We start from the raw sequence: 24,156 nt of genomic DNA on the forward strand, positions 1-24,156 counted from the left end.
TTAACTAGAGATTGGAGGGTGACAAAAAATCTTTCAGTACAACGAGGGTGTGCACCGTATCTCCTTGATCTCAGGTTTTTTCCTCGATTGTAACCTTATAGGACACTTACCGCTTAACTCAGGTCCAGAACATGTCCACCCAGTGCTCAACTAAACTCTCCACACCCCCCAGAATCAAATCCTAGTCACTAAATCCCACATCCCCATCCTGTCTAACTGCTCTAACCATGGGCCCAGACAAGAGCCCAGGTAGGGGGTGCTTGAGTGTCTCAGCCCTTCTCCACCTTCCTCCCAACTTAAATATACCCTGCACATGCAGGGCAGCCCACAACGTGCTAAACAAAACAAACCATTTATTTTTCTCTTTATTTTTTTTTACAATGAAGTTGGTTTGACATTCATTATAAAGAAACAATTTTAGACATGAATATACTTTTCTACCTGTGCTCCGTATAAAAATTTCAGTCGTTATTTGGTGAGAAGAGGGAGCAGTGCTTGTTGAGTGATCCTCAGAAGAGCCCAAAGTTTCCTGATATCAGTCCCCTTGGCCACAAAAATGAATCCCTCCCCAGCTACTTGGACAAGACACATTCCTGCACTGATATACACAAAGTGACTTCATATCCTCTGTCCCTATATCATATTGCATACAAATACATTTTTATGGACTCGTGAATCTTCTTTTACCCCACATTCTTTTTCTGTCCTTATTAGCATTAAGAAATAGGCCAACTCTAATAACACATTTAGTATTCCTGAGTCTTACTGTGCTATCTCCTCTATAGAGGCGGAAATACACAGATTCATGCCCCTGGGAGCAGCCTTGGGGGTGTCTACTGAAACCAACCACACAACACATGGCCTGCATGTGCTGAGGACCATGGAAGCTCCAATGTCTACATCCTTTAGGTAAGGAAAGCACAAGAATGCTCGGGGAGGGTGTTGACTCACATATCAATTATAGAAAATTAGCTGATATTCCAGAAACCAAAAAAGGTAGAAGAGCAACTTTCCATGAGGAAAGTATTAGGAGATACAGGTAATATGCTGATGGCCATCCACTGATGGCCACCCACAATGGAGCCAGGGCTTGTGAGAAGACATAAGGAAAGACCAATGGGGACTTGTCACTAAACAGGAAGACCATGAAATTTCTCTTTTCCCAGGAGCAGGCTGAGAGAATATAGACTGAAGCAGGAGGGCAGAACTAGGTCAGTCACCTGTGGATCCACTGAGACTGCAGCCATCCGTATTCCTCCACCTTCAACATCCCACCATCCCTGAAGCAGCAATGTTGGACATATACAATATTGCAGAACGGAGAGCATTTTAAATCAAAACTAACTTTATATAAAATTTCTATAAAACTCCCCAAACTACCACTCCTCATCCCCTACCAAGCGTATCATAGTCATATTGGAAAGCTTTGAAGGCCCTCAATGTCCTCCCCACAGTCTCTAGAAATGCCAAGGAATAACAGTTAGACCAGAAAGCAGCATGTAGGGTCATTTGCTTAAAGCAAGAGGAAATCTACTCAGCGGGTCCACAATGGAAGGTCTGTTATGTGGAGAGTTTGGCCCCTGCTCCCTACTCTCTGCATCGGGGCTTCTTTCTAAGATCCAAAATTCGGTCACACCTTCTTTTTTGCGAGTAAGAGGATTGACTGGCACCCAGCACCAACATTTGCCTCCCAGAAGCCCCAAAGTCATCTATGAGGTGGGATTTTCTTCCAGCAGAAGATGGACCTTCAGCTAAAGCTGTGTTTGGAGACTTGGCATCAGGATGAGGAGTTTGATTGTGACCTCTTTTCAGAGGTGATACAGACAGGGATTCTCCACGTGCTCTCTTGATTCCAGAGGTGTGATGGCCTGAGTGAGCAATAGGACTCTTGACAAGTCCCCATGGCAGCAGTTGATGTGGCAGTTTCAAGAAGAATGCAAGGCTGGGGAGCTCCTCATCCTCCTCTTCATTGGACCCATCTGCCGACTTGGATTTGGTACTTCTAGGAAAGGTTTCTTGCAGAGCCACCTCATCTCTGCTTCTGAATCTAAGGGAAGAGTGTCTTTGGTGTTGGTGATGATAAGAGACTTGTTTCTTTCTGATTTGTGGATCGTCTTGACTCCTTGAAGAGACAGCAGTGTCTTTAGGGAGGTCCAGGCTGTTGTCTGCTTTGCCATCCCAATGTAGGGCATCAGTACTGACTTGAATCCCTAGAAGTTGGCCATGGTCAGCTTTACTCTCTGCACCATTGCTGGACTTGCATGTGGAAGGAACAGTGTCCAATTCAGGTATATCATACTTTGGAGGTGCTTCCATACCCTCTACATCTTTCAAGGACAGCAGACGCTTCTCAACCAGCTGTTGTCAAGGAAATAGACAATTAATGACTGCAGATGTTTCTCACATGAGGTGGCTGAATGTGTGGTGAAGATGACTGCACTTGGGCAGAAGGCAGGTAGGTTTGGTAGGCATATATTATAGCTTCTTCTGCCCATCTTCCTATGCAGGATTCCCAAACTTTCAGTCCTAACCACACCCAGCCCGTACCTCTCCATAATTTCCTCCCTACTGGTTGTCCATTTGCCCCCACACCTTCCGCTATTTTTCTGCAGAAGCCATGCCACCCAAGACAAAGTAGGTTAGACAAGGTCATGTGAATTACATGTTGTGAGGCCCTCCCACCCTTGGTTTACCTGGATGGGTGTGAGTCCTTCCTCTTGCTGCAGCTCCTCTGTTAGGGACAAGAAGTCTACATGTGCTCCTGGGGAAAGCAATTCTGCTAGGAATCAAGGATGAATGACAGCCTCCACCTGGGAACAGTAATAAAAGGGGACTGAGCACCCTTGAGAAAGAGCCACCTGTCGGTTTTGGAAGCAGGAGGGAAAGCATTGACACTGCACCTCAATCTGCAATCTGTGGATGTTTGGGATCATGACCTCCACCAGCTACACATACAGACACTCACACATGCACACACACACACAGACTCAAAAACACATACATGTACCCACTGCACACTGCTCAGGAGATAAGGAATTGACCCCAGTTTCAACAGACTGGGAAAGAAGCACAGACCTGAACATGCTGACAGTGCTCAAACTAAGGACTCTGCTAGACACCTCACCTAAAATCCACTCACCTTGGTGATGAAGTCTTCCTCTGCACACAGCTGGTGGATGTAGTTGAGGAGATCTGGGTCTGCATAGATTCCATCCCATTCCTGCTGTCCATGTTCTTCCTCTCCCCATTTTCCATCTTCCCCCTCAGAGGCTGAGTGTGAAGACCCCATCAGCCCATCCATGAGGTCAGTGTACTCTTTTATGGCTTCAGGTGGGATCTCCTTGGGGGCCTTTGTCTTCAGAGCCCGCTGCTGTCTGCGTTGCCTCTGGCTGGAAGCCTTGGCCTTGGGCCCTGACTTTTTTGGATTGGACACTAAAGGTAGGACAGAGGTCAAGAAGTAAAAGTGGAATGAATCTCCAGCTTTTACTTTCCAGCCATATATTGGTTAGAGTAATATTTGAGGGATAGGAAATGCTTCCACTTGGTTCAGGCTAATCTGAAACTACATGAACATTTATAGGATAAAATTTAAAAGATGAATGATGTTAGAGAAAGTTTCTCTTCAAGAAAAAGAGGAACTTGGGATGTTGAAAGCTATCCCTTCACCCATCCCCTCCTCATCAGGAATATTATATAAATGTATCCCTTTTGACAGTGAAGATGGGAGTGCCATTATGACAGCTGACAAAATTGACCTAGCCCATGGCAAAGGGTAACTGAGCAACTAGGTTCTCGACGGGCTTCTCCTTTGGAAATACAGAAGGCAAATCTTGAAAGGCATGTAGCTTATGAGTCCTATTGCCTTCTCTCAGTCCCCTTTGCACCTAGTCTTCTGTTGGATTGTGACGAGCCATACCTGGCTTCTGGCCTTCCATAGTGCCTGGGGGCACCTGTGGATGAAGATTTGGAGGGGCTGGAGGTGGAGGGCACTAGAAACCATTCCTCTCCTCCAACATCTGAATCTGCCTCTCTTCTTCAATTTCAAACTCCTTGAACCTAGCATGGGAGGAAGGCACAAGCAGTGTTGTCAAGATGGCCTGGCCCACTGTGATGCCTACAAACAGAGATCAGCACCAACAATAGGGGAAACTAAGTGTCTTGGGAGGGATATCAAGGTCTTGGATAAGTGCTTTCCCAAGAGGGATTTTACTCCTGGCAGTACAACCACAGTTTGGGGGTACTTCATGAGGCCCCCACATCCTTCATTAACCTATAGCAAAACTCAACATCACTTAAGGAGAATGTGAAAGAAACGAATCAATTTGGTATGTGGCAGATTTTCAAAATTGAGTCTACAGGTTGTAATTGTTTAACTATACACTCTTTTAACTAGGATCTAGTGGGATTCAACAATCTTGATATAGGTTGTTGAATTAAATTAGTGTGATACATGATAGGATCACAAAGGTGGCCATCATCCCCAAGTCAAGTATGTCATAGCAAAAACTATACTGATGAGCTGACAGTAACCACATGCTGGGATCTGGGATGTTAATATCATAAATAAAGGAGGGATCAGTGCCCAGATCTAAGAATCCTAGAGCCTTGGAGCAGTAAACTGAATGAAGACATGGGGTGAAGAAATGCTTGGAAAGAAAGAAATGCTTGGAAAGACACATAATGGAGGGGATTCAATTTCCAATGCTGTACTTTTTATTTTATTTTTTGTCATTGCTTTGTGTTTTAGCCAAGAGTTTAACATGCAGTTGAACAAATTGTTCACAGGATATCTGAGATCCTGGCTTCCCCTAACCAACCTCATCAAACTCTAACTCATCTGGAATGACAGGGAGCCATTTGGACATTATCTCATGAGGAGAGGTGGGCCCGAATTTCTATCCCAATAGGCTCCAGCTGCCCAGACACCCAGACCGGCAGAAACATGCCTTGTAAAGCATGTCACCCCTGCAAAGTACCTACAACCTAGAGGCTTAACGCCATCAGGATCTGTAGGAATTACCCTCAACCCCATCCTAAGACCTTCAATTTCGTGACATCTGCAGACCCAGTATCAGAGAAGGGTTGAGCATCCTATGAAAGAAAGGTGAAAAACCGTCCAGTACTAAAGGTGAAAGTGACTGCACAGAGGAGATGGTCCTTCCATATCCAGGGAATAGTGACCTAGTTGATACCCCCTCTCTCAGTATCCCTTCTATTGACCAGCAACAAAGCTAGACCCCTGCCTGGCTTCGTCCTCCCCAATCACACCCAGCCACAAAACCTCACAAATTAACAAGGATCCCTGGACTCATTTTGCTGCCATCTCGTAGTAGATCATCTGATTGAAGTTGCTTGTGTGCCGCCACTCCTGCATGGCCCTCTGCAGTCCCTCATCCAGGGTCATGGTAGGCTTCCGACGGGCCAGTGATTGAAGCACTGGGCTAAAATTCCCCGTGTCAGTAATATTCTACATGCACCTTCTCCTACCCCTTCCTGACACTACCCAGCCAACATCACCTGAACCCCATCCCATCTAGCCACCATCTGTCCCTTCATGCTCTCCTTTCTATGTGTACCCTGTGATTTTAAGTGCAACTGCCTTGTATAATCCCTGACTGACTATTGAATTTCAACACAGGGATTCATTTCTGAAAGTCTAGCTCAATGAAATGATTGTTTTGGAATCTCTGACTTCCCTCTGTATCTTCAATGGCACTGTGTAGTGAATGAACTGGGAGAGCACTTTACAAGGAGATTGGGGACCTATTCCCAGGGGTCCAAAGCTAAGTAAACAACTTCCCAGGTGACTATTAGGTGATTAGTGCTTTGGAAAACAGAGCATCAGAATATGAAGAGGAGTTAATATGCAAAGGCAAGGATTGTTAAAGCCCATGCCCATGGACAGCCATGGGCTGCCTCAAGACACAGAAGATCATGCTGCTGACTGCATTGGAGAGTTTGCTCCAGGAGTGTTCAAGGATGTGGGAGAATCATTAAGACTCTTAAGCTGGAAATTTGGGGGACTTCCTTGAATTCTTCCCTGGGGCAGGAGATATTTTTGGGAGGTCAAAAATTGAAAAGCATTGTGTAAATAAAAAAAAAGTGTGTCATTATTTGATATAGGCTCTACTGCAGTTGACACATAATCTTACTGGAGGCAGTGCAGAGCAGAGACAGATGGCAGTTCAGGGTGTGAAAAGAGGAAAATATTATCATCACGGTTTCTGTCTCAGTCACAACAGCCCATGGTCTTGGGTCACATTGCTAATCATTCATTCACACTCTTCAGTTAGGGTAATTTCACCTTTTCTGAGCTCTTTTGCTCTCCTTGTCCTTTCAAAATCTTAAAATGATAATATAACAATTAAAAAAATGAAGAATTACAATAAAAAGGAAAAAGACTAGTTATGTAATGTAGGAAATCATGAGAAATTGTGTCTATGATGTACTTTGTCTATTAGCTCAGGTAAGCATCTCAGCAATACTCTGAAATAAATGGAATAAACCCTTACAGGTAAGGTTACCAAGTGAGGTAACCTCTCCAGGGTTACAAATCGAGTTGTACTTCACAAGTACTTCACAACTCTACAGTTTTTACCACCTCCCAGTTCTAACTGGAATTCTCCAGAACAATGTGTATGGGGGCAAAACTAGAGTTATTTGCCTGATCTCTGTGGATTTTGCTTTCTCTGGACAACACGTGTTCAAATCTTGTGCTGGAAGGTAGAGTGCAAGGGGAAGAGTGTGGTGTCTGTAGTCATACCTCAATTCAAATCATGGCTCCTCACTCAATCACAGGACACCTCTCTGTTAGTTTTTATGTCAATGGTTACTAGGATAATGATACCAAAGTAGAGAATGGCTGGACCCCCAATAGAGGGAGGTATCACTTGAGATAAGACACCTGATACTCAGTCATAAACCAGGGATAGATCTTCTCTCCTCATGACCTACTGTCAAGAAATTCTGGAGACATTAACCTGGGGTATCCATCCCCTAGCCCTCTGTATCTGAATGGTGCAGAACAGTCCAATGTGCCTCCCAGACGAAGCCACTCACATGAGAAAGCAGGAAAGAGCTTCAGCATCAGGACTTAGGTGAATGTGCCTCCGGACCAGGGACTTGAAGCACTGCCAACATCGGAAGTTCTAGTAAACACTCATGGGCTTACAGGAGTCATCCTTGGACTGGGTGGAGGGACGACCTCTGTCCATGGAGGCCCCCTGTGGCCTGAAGAAAGCATTCCCTGGAGGAATACTGGGGTCCAACTGGGCAGCTGGTGGTGGAGACTGAGGAGGAAGGCCTGGGGTCCAGCCTTCCTCAGCAGACTGGGTGCACCCCACAGCTGAGGCTGGGATCAAGGGCTCCAGAGCAGAGGCCCTCAAGACCCCAGAAGGGGCATGCTGATCACCCCCACAGAGGATCCTTAGGTCACTTGAAATGTGGGGCATCTGAGGAAGGACAAAGGGCTGAGTAGGAGGTGGCTATGCTGGTGCCCCTAGTTTTCTGATTTGAAGACTGATCTTCTCACCTCCAGTCCCACTGGGGACAAGGTCCCCCTTTCCTGTCACCAACTGTGGCCTGGGGAACACAGGAAGTGGCAGAGAGCTGCCAGGAAGGAAAGATGGGTGTAGGTGCTGCCCCCAGGGAGGTGGGAGTGGTGGGCCAGGAATGGGTGAAGGGATTCACAGGGCGGTGCCAGGATACAGGGAGACTCAAGAGTTCATGGTCTTGTCTGGTCCCAGCACTGGAGATGCTGTAGAGACAAGGAAATCAGTGGATTTAGAGGCCACAAAGGCAACACTCTTGAGGCTCTCAGGAGCTGTCCTTTACTCATTAGGAATTTGAGAGCTTATTAAAAATTTCTTCACCTACACAGCTCTGGATCTACCCAGGCATAACTAAGATAGTTTTCTCTTAATCCAATCTTAATAGTTACTCTTTGTTCTTAGCTCCCAAAAGGACATCAACCAGACCTTCCCAGTTCTGCTTGCAGGAATAAGAAGAATAAAATATCAACTGAAGGCAAAACCAGAGAATAGCATCAGATACACCAATATCTGAATCTAAATGGTCACTGAAAATCACTGAAACTGGAACAACAGTTATGAGTTTAACGTGCTTGAGACGACACAGAACTGGAAAATTGCAGGTACTCTCATCACAAGACCCCTGGAAGGTCTAAAGTCATCACTTGTTTCTTGTTTTGCACTTGCTTTTCTTTTCGTCTCTCCCCTGGCTTTTTCCCTATAAAAATTCAAGTTCCCATTCTCCCCTTGAACTGGTTTTGGGAAGATTCTCCCAGTCCCTTGCTTGTGCACTTGCAATAAATCACCTTCTCACTGGGAGATGTGTTTCTACTTTGTGGTGCTGGAACAGGCATGCCGTTCTGTTGGAATGGCCATGCATACATCAAGAGAATCAGAGCTATGAATTTCAAAAAGTGAGCAGGCACCAAGGTGGAGGAAATTCAGAATAGCACCTGTCCCTCTAGTGATTTTAGGTTCTAGAACTCCAGATCAGGGTTTTCCCATAAGAGACCTTGCTCCCACTCAGTGAGGCTCCCAGACTTCTGGGTGCTAAGGAGAAAGAAGCACGTGCTATCAGGACAGCCCCTCTCTGAGGATATCACTACCAGAAATGCAGCCAGACTCAATATTTGGTGAAGGCATTCTGTCAGCCTCTTGACCAAAGAGCTGGTGTCAAGGAATTCTTTGGAAAAAATACCCCTCAGCATGCTCACGAGCAGATAAGGGATGTTCTTTTGGGTAAGTTCTAGGCAGCACAAGGGCGTCATGAAGGTGGTAAATTCTTAAGATTATGTTCTCCATCGTCTCTTCAGACTGTTACCAATACTACTGTTACTGCTAGTACTATTAGTGATAGAGTCACATATACCTAATTGTATCTCTTCTCCTTCCCCTCTTTAGAAAGAAACCACCCTTCATTGAATGTTTTACTGAAAATAAATAGCACCCACTTTCTATTCCATGACCATGACATATGCATGGACTATGAACAACATCTTCACCTCAACTTTAAAATGAAAAGCTGAGGGTTCACCATGAGGAATTAGAGAAGATGAATTGGTTGGACATCTGAGTTTACACAGTTTAAGAAAAAGTCCTAAAATCCAGGTAAACCCAATCTCTAAAACTAGCTGAAGTTAACCCAAGTGCCCTGTAAATATTGAATCAAATAAAACATTTGCCAGGAGTGAAAACAAAAGGCCTCTGGACTGGGACCATTAGAATAACTTCCAGGCTGCCTCACAGACTGGATATTTCACTGCTGACTTGGCCACGATGAACTCTACTGAAAAGTGTTTTTATGTGAGACCATTGATTCTAACTGTCCCCATAGGATGTCATTTACTGCAGGTCATATTCTTCCAGTAAAACCATAAGTTTCCAGGTGCCTGAAATAATGACAAAGGGTGGAGACAAGCCTCTCTACACTACCACACAATGTAAACCCTCTACCATTTAATACACTTGTTATGTGACTTTTTTCTAGAGAGCAACTCTTCCTGCATCCAAACTTTCTCATGCCTATTGTAGCCCTCTCACATATCTAAGGAGACCCCTTCCTCAACTCTAAGTCTTGGCTTTCCAGCCTACCCCACCAATTTCCAGGGGACAGGTTCTTGGTGGAGTCCAGTGATTTCTCCTTCCTTGAGATTCATCTCAAGTCTTGTTCCAAGAAGATGGGTCAACTGTGAATTTCTATGAATTTGAAGGATATCAGGGACCCTGATAACACACCACCTTATCCTAAGTGCTTACCTTTTGAAGTCATCTCAGTACACTTGGACACTGACCACCGCTCTCTGACAACCTCTAGCAAAGATTCAATTCTACGCCCTGAGAGTGAACCGCTGCCAACAGATTCTCAGGAATCCACGGAAAGGGTGGAGAAGTTTGAATCTAAGCAGGACTAGAACGGGGCACTCAGACATTCTACAGGGGGGAGGGGCAGAGGGCAGGTGGGCTTGAAGTGGGGGAGGGTAGAACTTCATCCAGGACTCTGACAGTGGAATTGCAGGTGGTCCCGTCAAAGGATAATGGGACAGCACAGTTATTAGGGACTTTGTTAGAGCAATTTGTTGATTCTTCCTAATTCATAGCACAAAGACTTCTTCCTAAGTTCTATATTTAAATTGTTTATAAATAAACATTGGTTTGTGCTGGAAAGCCCCTCCACATCAAAGAACTCCAGGCTTGTAGGGTTACAGGGAAAATCGATGCTTTTTCCTCATTAATTGGTTGTGAAGATTTTAAAATTTACATTTCAATGATTTTGACTGCTTTTAACAGGTGAACATTGCATGGTATGAAAGTCAAATTTTGCACAATGGAAAATGTAGTGAGAAGTCTTCCACCCACCCACTTGCCCTGGCATCCCAGTCCACATCACCAGAGGACACTAATGTTTTTGCTCCTTTTGCATCTTTCCAGGAAAATATCATGCAACTAAAAGCAAACACGATGTAAATTCGTTATAAACATTTTATGTTTATTTCTGATTTTAAACAGTTTAGACAAGAGTATATATATGTTATCTAGTGTCAGTTTTACTGCAATTACTGTCTTTTGGCTGGTAGTTTGTTTTCAACTCTTCTTTCCTTAGCATACGCTACAAGGAGACGTTCTTCAATTAATAAAACCTTTAAAATAGGCCTAAGAATAATGTTCCCAGTTTCAGCAAATAAAAAAATATACCTCAGTAAATTTTGAAATTCAGTCATCAATGAATTATATTCTAGCATAAGTATGTCTCAAATTGTATATGACATGTATCGTAATACACATTGTTTTTATGAGATTTAAGTTTAACTAGGTGTTCTCTATTTCATCTGGCAATGCTACATAAAAAGTGTAACCCATTACGTTTTTGTTTTTTGTTTTTTTAAAGATTTATTTATTTATTTATTTAATTCCCCCCACCCCCTGGTTGTCTATTCTCTGTGTCTATTTGCTGCATCTTGTTTCTTTGTCCGCTTCTGTTGTCATCAGCAGCACAGGAAGTGTGGGCGGTGCCATTCCTGGGCAGGCTGCACTTTCTTTCATGCTGGGCCGCTCTCCTTACGGGGTGTACTCCTTGCGTGTGGGGGTCCCCTATGCGGGGGACACCTCTGCATTGGCGTGGCACTCCTTGCATGCATCAGCACTGCACATGGGCCAGCTCCACATGGGTCAAGGAGGCCCGGGGTTTGAACCGCGGACCTCCCATGTGGTAACAGACGCCCTAACCACTGGGCCAAGTCCGTTTCCCCCATTACGTTTTTAATGGTTACTCCATAAAGAAAAAGAAAACACTGAACCTACGGTAAAGACAACTGAATTTGTATCTATGCTCCACCCAAACACACGATTTTTACATTTCTACTGAATCAGAAAACCGTCACAGGAAGTATTACAAAGTCTGGATTTATATTCTACTTCATTGCTAAGAAGCTTGCTAAGAATTTGGCTCAAGTTTAAGGACCCAAGAAAGCCATGAACTAGTTTCTGGACTCAGATTATCAAATGTCCTGATGAAAGCTATCATAAAAATAACCTTCAAACAAAATCTTACTGAGTCCACATTTACTGTACATATTAAATAACCTAACTAAAAAATATTCTAATATGGGAAAAGTCCTAGGATGCAACCAGCAATGGAGTTCAGAGAAAGCATATCTTCAAAGGAGTTTCCAGATCCCAAATACTTTGCCAGGATGGTTCTATAAGGAACCCTGCCTCTGAATAGGAAAAAGGGCATATTCTTTGAAAGGCCATGAGCCAGAAGAAAACAAATGCAGCCAAGATGTGCATCAGCAATCGTTCCAATCTGAGGACATGGCCCTAGGCTAGACTTCTTCTAAAACACTTCACGGAGGACCCTATCTCAGTGCACGGGACTGTCCTCCACATCTGTGAGTGTAAAAATCGTGAGTGGTCCTTTCCCACATGCTTTCTCCCAGAGCCAGGGATGGCTGCTCGGGTTCCTGGAGAGGAGGCATTGCCTGAACATGCCTCACAGAGCCTTATGAAGCTCCATCACCTGCCTCTCCTCCATGCCCCTCCTAGGACCAGGTCCCTGTAGGACCTGGAAACTTGGCGCTTGGGCACGTGGCTCTGGGGGCGGGGCTCTGTCACGTGTTTTCTGGTCCTCCAACCGCCTCTGATGTCAGTTGGGAACCAGTTCCAGAAGGGAAACCCAAGTGCACAGGGAGGAGGGTGAGTCCCTAACTGTGAACCCCAGGGTCTGGGGGGGAGGGGTGTCCCATCACCCTAGTCCCACCACTTCCACCTGCTTTTCTTTGTCAGTTGCATAAAAAATAAAGGTGACGAGTGCACCAGCTCGTGACTTCCTAGTGGTGTCTCTGGGCTCAGGACTGTGTGTGCTCCTGTGAATCAGGAGCTGCTCCGTAAGGCTGTGGCTCTGCCCTCACTTGTCCCTTCCACTGTGGGGGGAGCATCTGTACCACAGGAGGGAGGAGCACTGCAGACCAGACCAGCTGCATTTGTTCAACTAGATGGTATAGAGGTAAATTAACTTTAAATTGTTAATAATGTGACCTAAATCTGTATCTGTTACATTGTGATAATACAAAAACTGAGGAAAAATATTTCAGTATATAAAATACCTTCTATTGGGGAAAGAGGGAACACTAAACATTAAGTGGAAATCCAGCATATCTTGGATATTTCACTATATTACTTTTTAACATAGAAATATTAACCACTGTTCATGATGAAACCATTATTTTATCACGAACGCGAGAGTCTTTGCTTCATGGAATAATACACAGTTTTTCAAGGTCTGGTGTCAATTGTGATGGATTTTCAAGCACAGGTTATATATATAAGATATAAGGTTCGGGCAAAAACGGACAAAAGTATGTGCAAATCAATTGACTAAATGCAATTTACAAAAGATAATGTATATTTTCTAATTAATTGTAAAATTTGTGCTGCACATGCAGTATGCTATTAAATGATTGAAATGTATTCTCTATATTTATATATATACGCACAGAATTATTTTAGAGAGAGTTGTTTCACAGTGTTAAACCTGGCTACATACCACTACGTTCATAACTGGGGCTTTAACTACTTTTATGATTGTATCCAGGAGCTGAGTTCCTCCGGGTAGAAGTGTGTTTCATGGGGTTGTTAGGAGGTCAGGTAGTGTATTTGAGGGTAGAAGGATGTTTTGTACCTGATTGTCAGTATGCAGAGAAGAGGTTGATTGTGTATCTGAAAATGTGATATTCTATACATGTATTGCTGGGCCTCTTATGGACTGTAGAAATTCAGTGTGTGTGAGCTCTATTGTGCATGTCTTTTGGAAGTGTGCTCACATGAATTGAAAGTTTGACACTCGTATTTGCATTTTATAGGTTGGGTGGAATGTGATAGATACCTTGAAATCTGTGAATCATGGTGTCTGTGTGGATAATTAGGGTTAAGTGGAGGACCTGACCATTTTTTCAGTGAGCCTGAGTCTTTGGGTTCTTGGATCCTGTGAGAGGCAGTGCATGTATATCAAGGAATTGGTTATGTATTTGCAGTTTGAGGCTATGGAAACATTATATGCTGTGTGTGCTTTCCCCATGATTCTTTAGGAATTTTGTGTGTTTAAGTTTGGAATTGCCTCTGCATATGCATATGGGCAATGCTAGGGAACATGTCAGTATATTAGTTGGTACAGACTGTGTATCTTCTGTATATTGGTTGGAAGTGTGGGATCATTGAAATGTACTAAGGTATGTTGAGTGGTGATGTATGTTTGGGTGACATTCAGGAGTTGTGCATAGGTATTTTGGTGTTGAAGGGAAACTGTATTATAATGTGTGAAGCTGGCAGATGTATAAGTTCAGATGGAAGGATTGTTGTGTTTCATGTGCCTATTCTGGAAGATGCTGGAGATATGCTGATGACCATTAGCAAGTGTAGGGGCTAAGTAAATGTGGGAGCTGTATTTGTATTTGGTGATACAGGGTGGTTTCTTTTTTTCATATTTGTATTGTATAGGGGAATTGTGGGTAAAATTGAGGCATGTGGTACATTTTAAATGTAATGAGTGTGTATTCTGGGTCACAGTGATTTGGATGTACATTTCCCAGTAGTATGTTATTGAAGCTTTCAGTAGAGAGTTATTAGTATGTCTTGTGGGCACTTAGTATGTGTATATATATCTCATTGAATGGTGGGGTTTTGTGTTTATACGTGGAAGTGAACATCTTAGTGTGCTTGAGCTGATCTCACAAATCCCACACCATGGTTTTGCTTAAACAGCATATGTTGGTCTCTCCTTTGAGACTGGAAGTCCAGGTCAAAGTGTGGGGAAAACTTGCTTCCTCTGAAAGCCTGTAACATTCTGGTACATCTTCGGGGAATCCTTGCAGTTCCTTGGATTGTTTCTCAGCCTCCGGTCAGTTGGTGATATCCTTTCCTTCCTAGCTTCTATGACTTCTTGCTTCTCTTCCTCAGGCCTACAGCCATGTGGAGCAGGACCCACCCACCATTTAGATGGGCTGTGCATGACCTGAAAATGAAAACCAGAGGAAATCCTGTTAACACTGGGTTGACAGCCACAGGAAAGTGGATTAAGGTTAAACACAGGTCTAAATTGCAGGACCTAATTCAGTCTACCACAGTGGGATGATTGTTTGTATTGGAAGTATGTCTACAATTTCAAGTTGTGGGAGTGGGGGTATCTAAAACCCCCACATAAAAACCACAAAGACACAATGTGGGGAGAGACAGAGGGTGTGCCTTGACCTGGGAGGATGGAGCACGATCTGAGGGCAGCAGACCTCAGCCTGGCATTGCCGCCCCCGTGTTGGATGTGAAGATTGAGGCCTGGAGGCAACAGCGCTCAACCTGGGGACAGGACATGTCTTACCCTCCTCTTCCCATCTCAGGTCTTCACTGAGTGGCCCTTATGACCAGGCTCCCTGATGCCCCAGACTCTTCTACTCTCCAAAGGCTGGTGACCGGCCCTTTTCCCTTCAAATTCTACACCAGGGCATGGGGTCACATGGACCCTGCCGTAACACACTGGTAAGGTCTGAGGAGACTCTGAAGGTTATTTTGCCACCACTGGGAAACTGCTCCTAAACGGAAGTCTTTCTGATTTCTGCTGTAGGAATGTGGGACTGAAGGTGGAGGTTGTGTTCCCAGAGCCAAGGAAGGAGGCCGAGGACCTGCAGATGTGGAAAGCAGAACATGCTGCATGGAGCCCAGACAAGGCCTGACAGAGGCCAGGCATCAGGGGTGAGGTCAGAACAAGTTTGGCTCTGCAGTAGCAAGTGGAGAGAGTATGTGAGGGATGAGAAGACCCCCAACCCCAACCCTAACCTTAACACCCACACCTCCCCTTTTCCCAGACTCACCTTCTGGCTGCTGCTTCCTCAAGCAGGAAGCCCTGTGGTATCATCAGCCCAGAGCTTACCAGTCTAGGTCCTGACTGCAGCCCAAGTTCCCTGTTTACCCATCCTTCCATCAGCAAATATTTCTTAATAGGATAGCCCCAGATGAGAAATGGGTATTAAAGCAAACCCAGTATCTCATCATTGGGCTTCTAGAAACCATAAAGTTGAGAAACCTGCTCAAACATTGAGACAGATGTGGCTGGAGGCAGCCCTAGCATGAGCTAGCCATGGCAGCAGGGGAAGCAGCAGCAGGAGAAGAGAGTATCCTCTGGGTGAGGAAACTGCTGCCCCTGTTGAGAGGGGTCACCTGGAAAAGGCCTTGATGGAGAGGTCCTGACCTTGGAGGGTCAGCATTGTTGGAGGTAGCTCCATCCCAGGGAGGTACCTGAGCTGTCCTTCCTGTGGTGGGTGGATTCTCTGCATTCTGCCCTTCCCCAGCTTCAAGAAACACAATCAAGAGGGAGCCTGGAGTCAGGGCTATAGCAGAGCCTGTGCTTCCAGAAAGCCTGGCTCAAATTTGGTTCCCCCATGTTGATTCCATGCCCTTTGAAGCTGTTTCAATAGTCTTCCTCCTCTGAGCCAGGTCTCACTTATTTGTGAAATGAGGATAACACTGCTAGCTCTGTAGAGCTGTAAATATTGTAGTTAGTACATTCAATTTATAGGAGCTGTGATTGGCATATTCTGAGTTCCCAGAAAAATGTTCCTTCTTACTTTTACTAGGTAGAACACATCTGCCCAGTCTCCTAATGGAGTCCACTCTGATTCCAAACAAAATTAATTACAAAACCCTCTATGTGATTTCGATCCTCCAGCACTGGGACCTGACCCATTCAGCTCTGAATTCTGCACAGCAGCCTTCACAGTGTTTGCATAAAGGACGCCACAAAGAAGTGTTTGCTGAATAAGGAGTAGATGACCTGAGAATGTGTTTTTAGCTGCCTCCCAGGGTCAGAGTGCAGTAACATGTAGTAAGTCTCTTCTAAACTTGGTGAGTTAGAAGTCACAGCTACCTGTGGCAGAAGGCAAAATGACAGAGTGCTTCCCCCCAGGCCTCCTTGGTCTTCCCCTTGTCACATGCAGTGCCTCCCACTCTGCCTCTGGGACCTGGTTCTGGGCCTTCCCCTTGCACGTCAGCCAGTGACAGGTGCATGAGCTCATGCTCTCCTCCTGAGGGTGAGATATGGGCCAGACTGCTTTTCTTTAGTGAACCCTGACATGTAAAGGAGCCTAGATCAGAGGAGAACTTCCAGAAGAGGCAAGCTGCAAACCCACACCCTCAGACTCCTGAGGAAAATCTACACCTATGGCTGTAATCAATTGAGCTTTGCAGTAGTTTGTTTATCTGCACTATTGTGGCAATGCATAAGTGGTATACTTGGAAAATATCTTGAGCCTCAGTGCTCAGATGCAGATATCCCAGGAAGAGGATTCCAGTGTAGGGTAAATATTTTTATGTGAGGAAATTGACTCTCTCCTTGAGCATTCAATTCTTCTCTTACATTTTCAATCAAGGGCTTTTTGTTAACACTCAACCTTATTTTCCTTTCCCAGTTTCTATCTGCAGAGTCCACTAGGATTATAGCACTAAATCTCATTGCTGAGTGTACATTTCAGAAATTCAGTTTGCATGTGAGTCCAGGCTTGAGATATTTGTTTATAGCTGGTTTCCTGCACTAATATGTAAGACCTGCATGAGGCATCATTAGCATGCCATTGATGCTTCATAAATAATTGTTGAATGAAGAAATGGTTTGTTTCTGTTTGGATTCTCTAAAATGCAAACTGGAATTCAGAGCTTATTGAACAAGATGGTTACTAAAGAACCTCTGTAAAAAGATCGGTAAATGGGTATGGGCAGATGGAGCAGTCGAATTGTGACATAGACACCAAAACTGTCTCAGCTGGCCAGGTGGACGGTGGCTCTAGAAAGTCTGCCATTTCCTCAGTTGAACTGAGTTGTCCAGATGTTTTTCATATGCTTCCATCAGGCAATGTATTATGAGCCTCCTGGGAAAGGGCGAGGCCTGGAGAAAGTGATTCCCTGTCCTGTAATCTCTGCAGGTACTGCCATCTAGGCTGTTTCCCACCTATATTCCTATCTACTAGAGATGGGAATTTGCAGATGCAGAGAGTTCTGTGGCCCTTCCCACTCTCCACAAAACTGTTCCCCTTTTAGCTTCGGTGACATTTCTTCATACACATAATTTTTTAATTGTATTTTTTGAAGATACATATATTATAAATAATGTTATATTTAAAAATATAAGAGGTTCTCATTTACACCAGCCCACCCCTCCATGCATTCTGAGTGTGTGTGTTTTCTCAAGGTTGTGTGAGATGTTGGTGTCTTTAGGGAAATGGGAGTTTCTGTGTATATAAGTTGTACTAGTACTTGTGAATTCCAAGGGTGGAGACTGCTGTGTGTGTAGGAGGGAAGTTTGGAAGGTAAATACATGTGTGAGTGGTGTTGGAGGTTTCTGTATATACATGAAGACTTGTGGGCTGGGTATCCTAGGGCTGTGGACAATTTATGTGAAAATTTAGGGAGCTTGTAGGTAGAGTCTACAGGTTTGGAGAGTGCAGGAAGCTCAGGCAAACTCTGGAGTGTGTGTTAATTCACAAGGCTATGTTTACTCTTCTAATGCATGCATTGGAGGATTGGCCATTAGTAATTTGTGGGTATTCTTGGAACAAAGCAAGTCAAATGGCCACCTCTGGGTTCAACAGGGAGGAGATTGTAGTATTTTCTCATCAAAGACACTGCAGAAAGGAACAGCAAATATTCTGCCTAGCAACACAGTGGACCACTTTGGAAACTTTTGCATATGTGTGTTTTGGGGTGGCTCTGTTTATTTTGAGGGGGTAAAGTGAGATATCGTATATGTGTCTCTTTGTGAGGTGTGAATTGGGTGTGTGTCTTTTCAAAGCATAGGCATTAAATATGTGCTCACACTGCCTGGGTGGGAGTTCAGGACATTTGTTTTTGGTGTGGACCAAATTTGTAGAGGACTGACTGGATTTTGTGGGGGGCTGGGTTTGTGAAGGTGAACATATTATCGAGGCCTATGGGCACATTCTGTTCATAGTTTCTCAAGATGGAGGCTTGTGTGAGTTTGTATTTGGGTGTGAGGTTATTGTGTCCATTTGGGTGAAAGAGGGGATGTTGTGTGTTAGATTTAGGAGAATGTGTAAAAGTTGCTCTTCGTGTTCAGGTTCTGTGGCATCATACCTAGGTGTGTGTTCACAGGTTTGGGGGATTGACTGTTCCTTAAGTACTTGGTAATATCCGAGTTTATCTTGAATGTGTTTTGTTCTTGTCAGAGTCTCTGGGATTGATTAGGGGTTTGTGAGTTTTGGTGTAGTTTTTTATGGGATACGAAGATATGTTTACTAGTAAGTGCTTGTTTGTCCATTGATGTTTAGAGGTGGTGTTTTTGTGTTAAAGGTTAAATTTTACTGGGATTTGCGGGATTTATATATATACATATTTTTTAATGTTACATTAAAAAATATGCAGTCCTCATATAGCTCCCTCCCCCCTCACCCCACTCCTCCCACATCAACAACCTCTTTCATCATCATGGCACATTCATTGCATTCGGTAGAAACATTTTGGAGCATTGCTGCACCACATGGATAGTGGTTTACATTGTAATTTACACTCTCACCCAGTCCACCCAGTGGGTCATGGCAGGGCATACAATGTCCAGCATCTGTCCCTGCAGTACCACCCAGGACAACTAGAAGTCCTTAAAATGCCCCCACATATCTCTTCTTCCCTCTCCCTCCCCTCAGCAGCTCCATGGCCACTTTCTCCACATCAATGCTACATTTTCATCCATTACTAATCACAATAGTTCCAGAATAGAATATCAGTAAGTCCACTCTAATCCATACTCTATTCCTCCATCCTGTGGACCCTGGGATAATTATGTCCACTCCTCCTCTATATTGAGAGGGAGGTTAGATTCCACATGGATGGGATGGATGCAATTCTCCTGCTTGCAGTTGTAGGCACTTTTGGCTTCCTGGTGTTTTGGTTAACCTTCTTCACCTCCCTTTTAGCTGACTGGAGCAAGCTCATTAAACCAGAGGGTAGGAGCTGCAGGTCTGTTGAGGCTCAGGACCTGGCTATCACATGGACAGTCCAGAGATTCAAGTCCCCTGAGCATACACCAAACCCAAGTGCCAACCATAGGTCTGATAAAAGAAACAGGAGAGGCTTGTGAACAAAGATCACTTCTGAGTTCAACTCCATCTCATCCAGAACACAAACTCCAAAGTATGGCCAACTGACATGGCACTGAACTCCATCTGCCATGACCATAGAACCTGTGGGTCTCTGTAGCCCTCAGACAAACTAATACTTAGGCTTGTATCTACTTTAGCTCTCTCTGGGGCCCTGCTGAGGTGTGCATAATAGCGACCCCTCTGATGACCTCCCGGCTTTTTTGGAGACTCAGAGCCATATAAACTCATATTTTTTATGTACAAGGGACTCTGAATGTACATGGAAGGTCTGGCAAATATATAATTAGTGTCAGAGTTTCTTTAGGTTTCTGTGGATTTGTGTGATTGTTACCATGTATATCCATTAGGCAAGGGGGTGTCTCGTGTATGTCTGTTGTGTGACTGGGTGTCTGTGTGTCTGCAGATTTTTGGGTAGAAGTTGGCTATGTAGTTACTGGCACTGGGTGTCTTTTTTGTTTAATATTATTACTATTGAAATAATGGAAATGCTCTAATAATGATCAAAGTGATGAATGTACGACTATGTGATTATACAAAATACCACCAATTGTACGCTTTGGATTAATTGCAAAATTTATTAATATGATCACTACAATTGACTCATTTTTAAAATAAAGTATTATCAATGTATGATTCCCTGCTATATAAATAGAAGTGATATACTTTCTTCTGAAAACTGCTTTGTATAACTTACAGTGCATGTGAAGGAAAGGGAACCATCATTAACTGATGGTGTGAGTGGAAAATGGTGCAGCCCTTGTGGAGGACAGTTTGGCATTTCCTCAGCAAGCTAACTACAGAACTCCCATTTGCTCCAGCAATCTCTGAACACCCATGTTCATAACAGCATTATTTGCTATTGCCAAAAGATGGAAGCAACCCAAGTGTCCATGGACAGAAGAAGAATGGATAAGGATATACATACCATGGAATATTACTCAGGTATAAGAAGGAATGCAGTATTCTTTTTTATTTTTAAGATTTATTTTTTCTCTCCTCTTGCCCTGCCCCCCAGTTGTCTGCTGTCTGTGTTCATTCACTGTGTCTTCTTCTGTGACCACTTATATTCTTTGCAGCAGCACCAGGAATCTGTGTTTCTTTTTGTTGTGTCATATTGCTGTGTCAGCTCTCCGTGTGTGTGGCTGCCACTCCTGGGCAGGCTGCACTTTCTTTTGCACTGGGTGGTTCTCCTTACAGGGTGCACTCCTTGCATGTAGGACTCCCCTATGCAGGCGACACCCCTGCATAGCACAGCACTCCTTGCACTAATCAGCATTGCACATGGGCCAGCTCCACATGACTCAAGGAGGCCCGGGGTTTGAACCATGGACCTCCCATGTGGTAGGCATATGCTATATCCACTGGGCCAAGTCCACTTCCCAGGATGTGGTGTTAACACACAGGATAACCTGGATGAATTTTAAGACCTCATGTTAAGTGAAGTGGGCCAGGCACTGAAGGGCAAATATTGCATGACCTCACATTATTTGAATTAAGCAGTTTAAGCAGTCTCATAGAACTAGAGTCTCCAGGGGATACAAAGGGAATAGGGGTTGTGAGCCTATGCTCATGTGGGCAAAGCCTGTGGTAGTTGTGCAGTGGATGAGAATGACAGTGGTGCAGTGATGATATTCAGATCAACAGTGCTGGTCTGTGAGTGGGGTAGATTGTGTGTAGGGGGGTCATGTTGGTCTATCCATGGATTGGGAAGAGGGTTGGGGGAAGGAACAGATGAACTCTGGGGATTTTCAGGTCTGTGTTTAAAACTACAATGTTGGGAATATTCTTTTAGCAAATATGACAGGGGAAGATTACTGGTCTAGGCTTTTGATGGGGGTGGCATACAGGAGAGGGGGTGCCTGGGCCAGGTTTCTGTGGAATATGTAAGTACTCATCTTGCCATTATGAATTATCTCAGTAGGTGGGGACCCACACAATAAGCAAGAAAATATTGGACCCCCATCCTGGGGAGACATGCTGTGTTCTCAAATAGAGGGGCAAGAGTCTCTTGAGAACATAGGCAGTGTCTAACAAAAGAAAACAGACAATTATGTCAGGCCCTCAATATTACTGCAAGTAGCTATGAATCTTACTCTTGAAAAAGTGAAACAGTGGTTACCATAGGTACTGGGGGTGGGGGAAGAAAAAGTAAATAGAATGAACACAAGACAGTTTTAGGGTATTAGAATTGTTCTGCCTGAACTTTTATAATGGGAGACTTTGGAAATTTAAGGTACTAAAGAGAAGAAGACTTTAGAAAACACAAAGTACTCAATTTACTGTTTATTTGGTGTGAATTAAAGCTTTTGACCTCAAATCATTTATATTAAAGCATGTAATGAAAATAAAACTTAACATACCTTACAGAAAAGTTTAATTGCATCCTTCTGAACTCTGAAAAATATTTATTATTGTGCTTTGAATTTTAATTCAAGATATTAAGAACACTTAATGTATTTGAGTACGTTTTGGTAAAAATATGCCAAAACCCTGAAGTCAATCAGAGAAATGTTCTGTACACTGAAATATCCTCATATTGAATTACTTTTTATGCATTCAAAGGATTTTGGTTGATTGATGTTTTAACAGACAGTTTACCCTTTCATTGATTCTAATAATTCACTGGTAGATTTTGGAGGATTTCCTTGAGTATATGATGATTGTGCACATGGTTTCCAAGCTTTAATACATTTCTTTTTTAATTTTTTAATTGCATTTGTAAATACCTGTATTGCACTGTTGAATCGAAATGGTAATGACTGCTCTTCATCTTTTTCCTAATATTAGGTATATGGTGCTAGCATGCCACTGGTACTTGTAATGTTTGCTCTAATTTCTGTTGGATGTATTTCTTTTAGGTTGTGGAAGTTCCATTGATAATAAGTGGAAACTGTTACCACATGCTATTTTCATCTGTTTATGTTTTCATAAACATTTTGTTTTTGATAAGTGTTCTATAAGGATAATATTTTTTAAAATTTCATCAAAAGTATAAGGGATTTGCATATAACCCACCCCTCCCCTTCCCACAAATTTTCCTATGAGTAACATCTTACAATTGCATGGTACATTTATTACAATTGTTGAATAAAATATTAAAGCATTGCTACTAACCAAATTCAACGGTTTATACTGCAGTTTACACTTAATTCCAATGCCTTAAAAATGCCCTATTTTCTACCTAGTATTCCCAGCCCCTCCCTTCAGGACCTCTGCCAAGCACTACCTTTGCTTCAATGTTACATGTTCTTCATTGTTACAATAATAATAAGTTTACTTTGTCCATGGTTGCAGTACCCCCCTTATGTTTGTTCTTTCCTAATCCGTACTTTTTTTGGGTTTTGATGCCCACTCTGTCTCAGATTCAGAGTGGATTTAGATCTTATGGAGCAGATGGCAAGCACTGTTTTGCTTGCAGTTGTGGATACTCTGTTTCAGATGACAGTTGTCCATCATCATTTTATCAGGTGTCTCATGTCTGTTATTTGTAAATGATGAATTATGTTAATATAATTTCTAAAGTTAGATTAACCTTAGATTCCTGGCATAATGCCTACTTGGTCATGGTCTATAGTATTATTTATAGATTGTCAAGTTTTATTTGCCAATAAACTGGAGCTTGAAATTTCTGCTTGCATGTGTTTGAGAAAGATGGGCTTACATTAATTCCGTTTTTTCTATTACTGCCCACATTGGGTTCCAGTGTTTAGATTGTACTAGCCTCCCAGTTGGGGAGTTTTTTATCCCTATCTGTTCACTGAAACACATGAGATTTTCATAGTAATTGTGTTAAATCCATATGTTGCTCGCCATCTTTTCTATGTGAGTACTGTAGCTGAATAATATTCTATCATATGCATACAGCACATCTATTTATCTATTCATCTGTTGATGGACACCTGTGATTTTGGGATGCCAGTGGAAGTGGGTGGGTGGAAGAATTGCTACTGCATTTTCCATCGTGCAAAATCTGACTTTCACACCATGCAAAGTTTACCTGTTAAAAGCAATCAAAATCATTGAAATGTAAAATGTAAATACTTAACAACATAATAATGAGAAAAAAAAGCATCGATTTTTCCTGTAAGCCTACAGGCCTGGAGTTCTTTGATGTGGAGGGGCTTTCCAGCACAAACCAATGTTTATTTATAAACAATTTAAGTATAGAACCTAGGAAGAAGTCTTTGTATTATGAATCAGGAAGAATCAATAAACTGCTCTAACAAAGTCCATAATAATTGTGGTGCCTCATTATACTTTGAAGGGACTACCTGCAATTTCCCCTGTCAGAGTCCTGCATGAAGTTCTATCCTCCCCCACTTCAAGCCCACCTGCCTTCTGCCCCTCCCCCCTGTAGAATGTCTGAGTGCCCCGTTCTAGTCCTGCTTAGATTCAAACTTCTCCACCATTTCCTTGGATTCCTGAGAATCTGTTGGCAGTGGTTCACTCTCAGGGTGTAGAAATGAATCTTTGCTAGA

General features: G+C 43.3%; 1 long non-coding RNA gene across 3 annotated transcripts; it reads left to right on the top strand.

The window, feature by feature from the left end:
* The first annotated feature begins 13,059 nt into the window (after positions 1-13,059).
* On the top strand, positions 13,060-23,910 carry LOC139437762 (uncharacterized). 3 transcript variants are annotated; one of them, XR_011647678.1, is made up of 3 exons: positions 13,060-15,271; positions 16,240-16,395; positions 20,375-23,910. It is a non-coding gene; the product is annotated as an uncharacterized lncRNA (long non-coding RNA). The 3 variants fall into 3 exon arrangements; XR_011647677.1 differs by having other exon boundaries at positions 16,240-23,910; XR_011647679.1 differs by having other exon boundaries at positions 13,060-15,266; positions 16,240-23,910.
* Positions 23,911-24,156: the final 246 nt, after the last annotated feature.

Source organism: Dasypus novemcinctus, chromosome 27 (genome assembly GCF_030445035.2).
Source record: "Dasypus novemcinctus isolate mDasNov1 chromosome 27, mDasNov1.1.hap2, whole genome shotgun sequence".
NCBI classification, from domain to species: domain Eukaryota; kingdom Metazoa; phylum Chordata; class Mammalia; order Cingulata; family Dasypodidae; genus Dasypus; species Dasypus novemcinctus.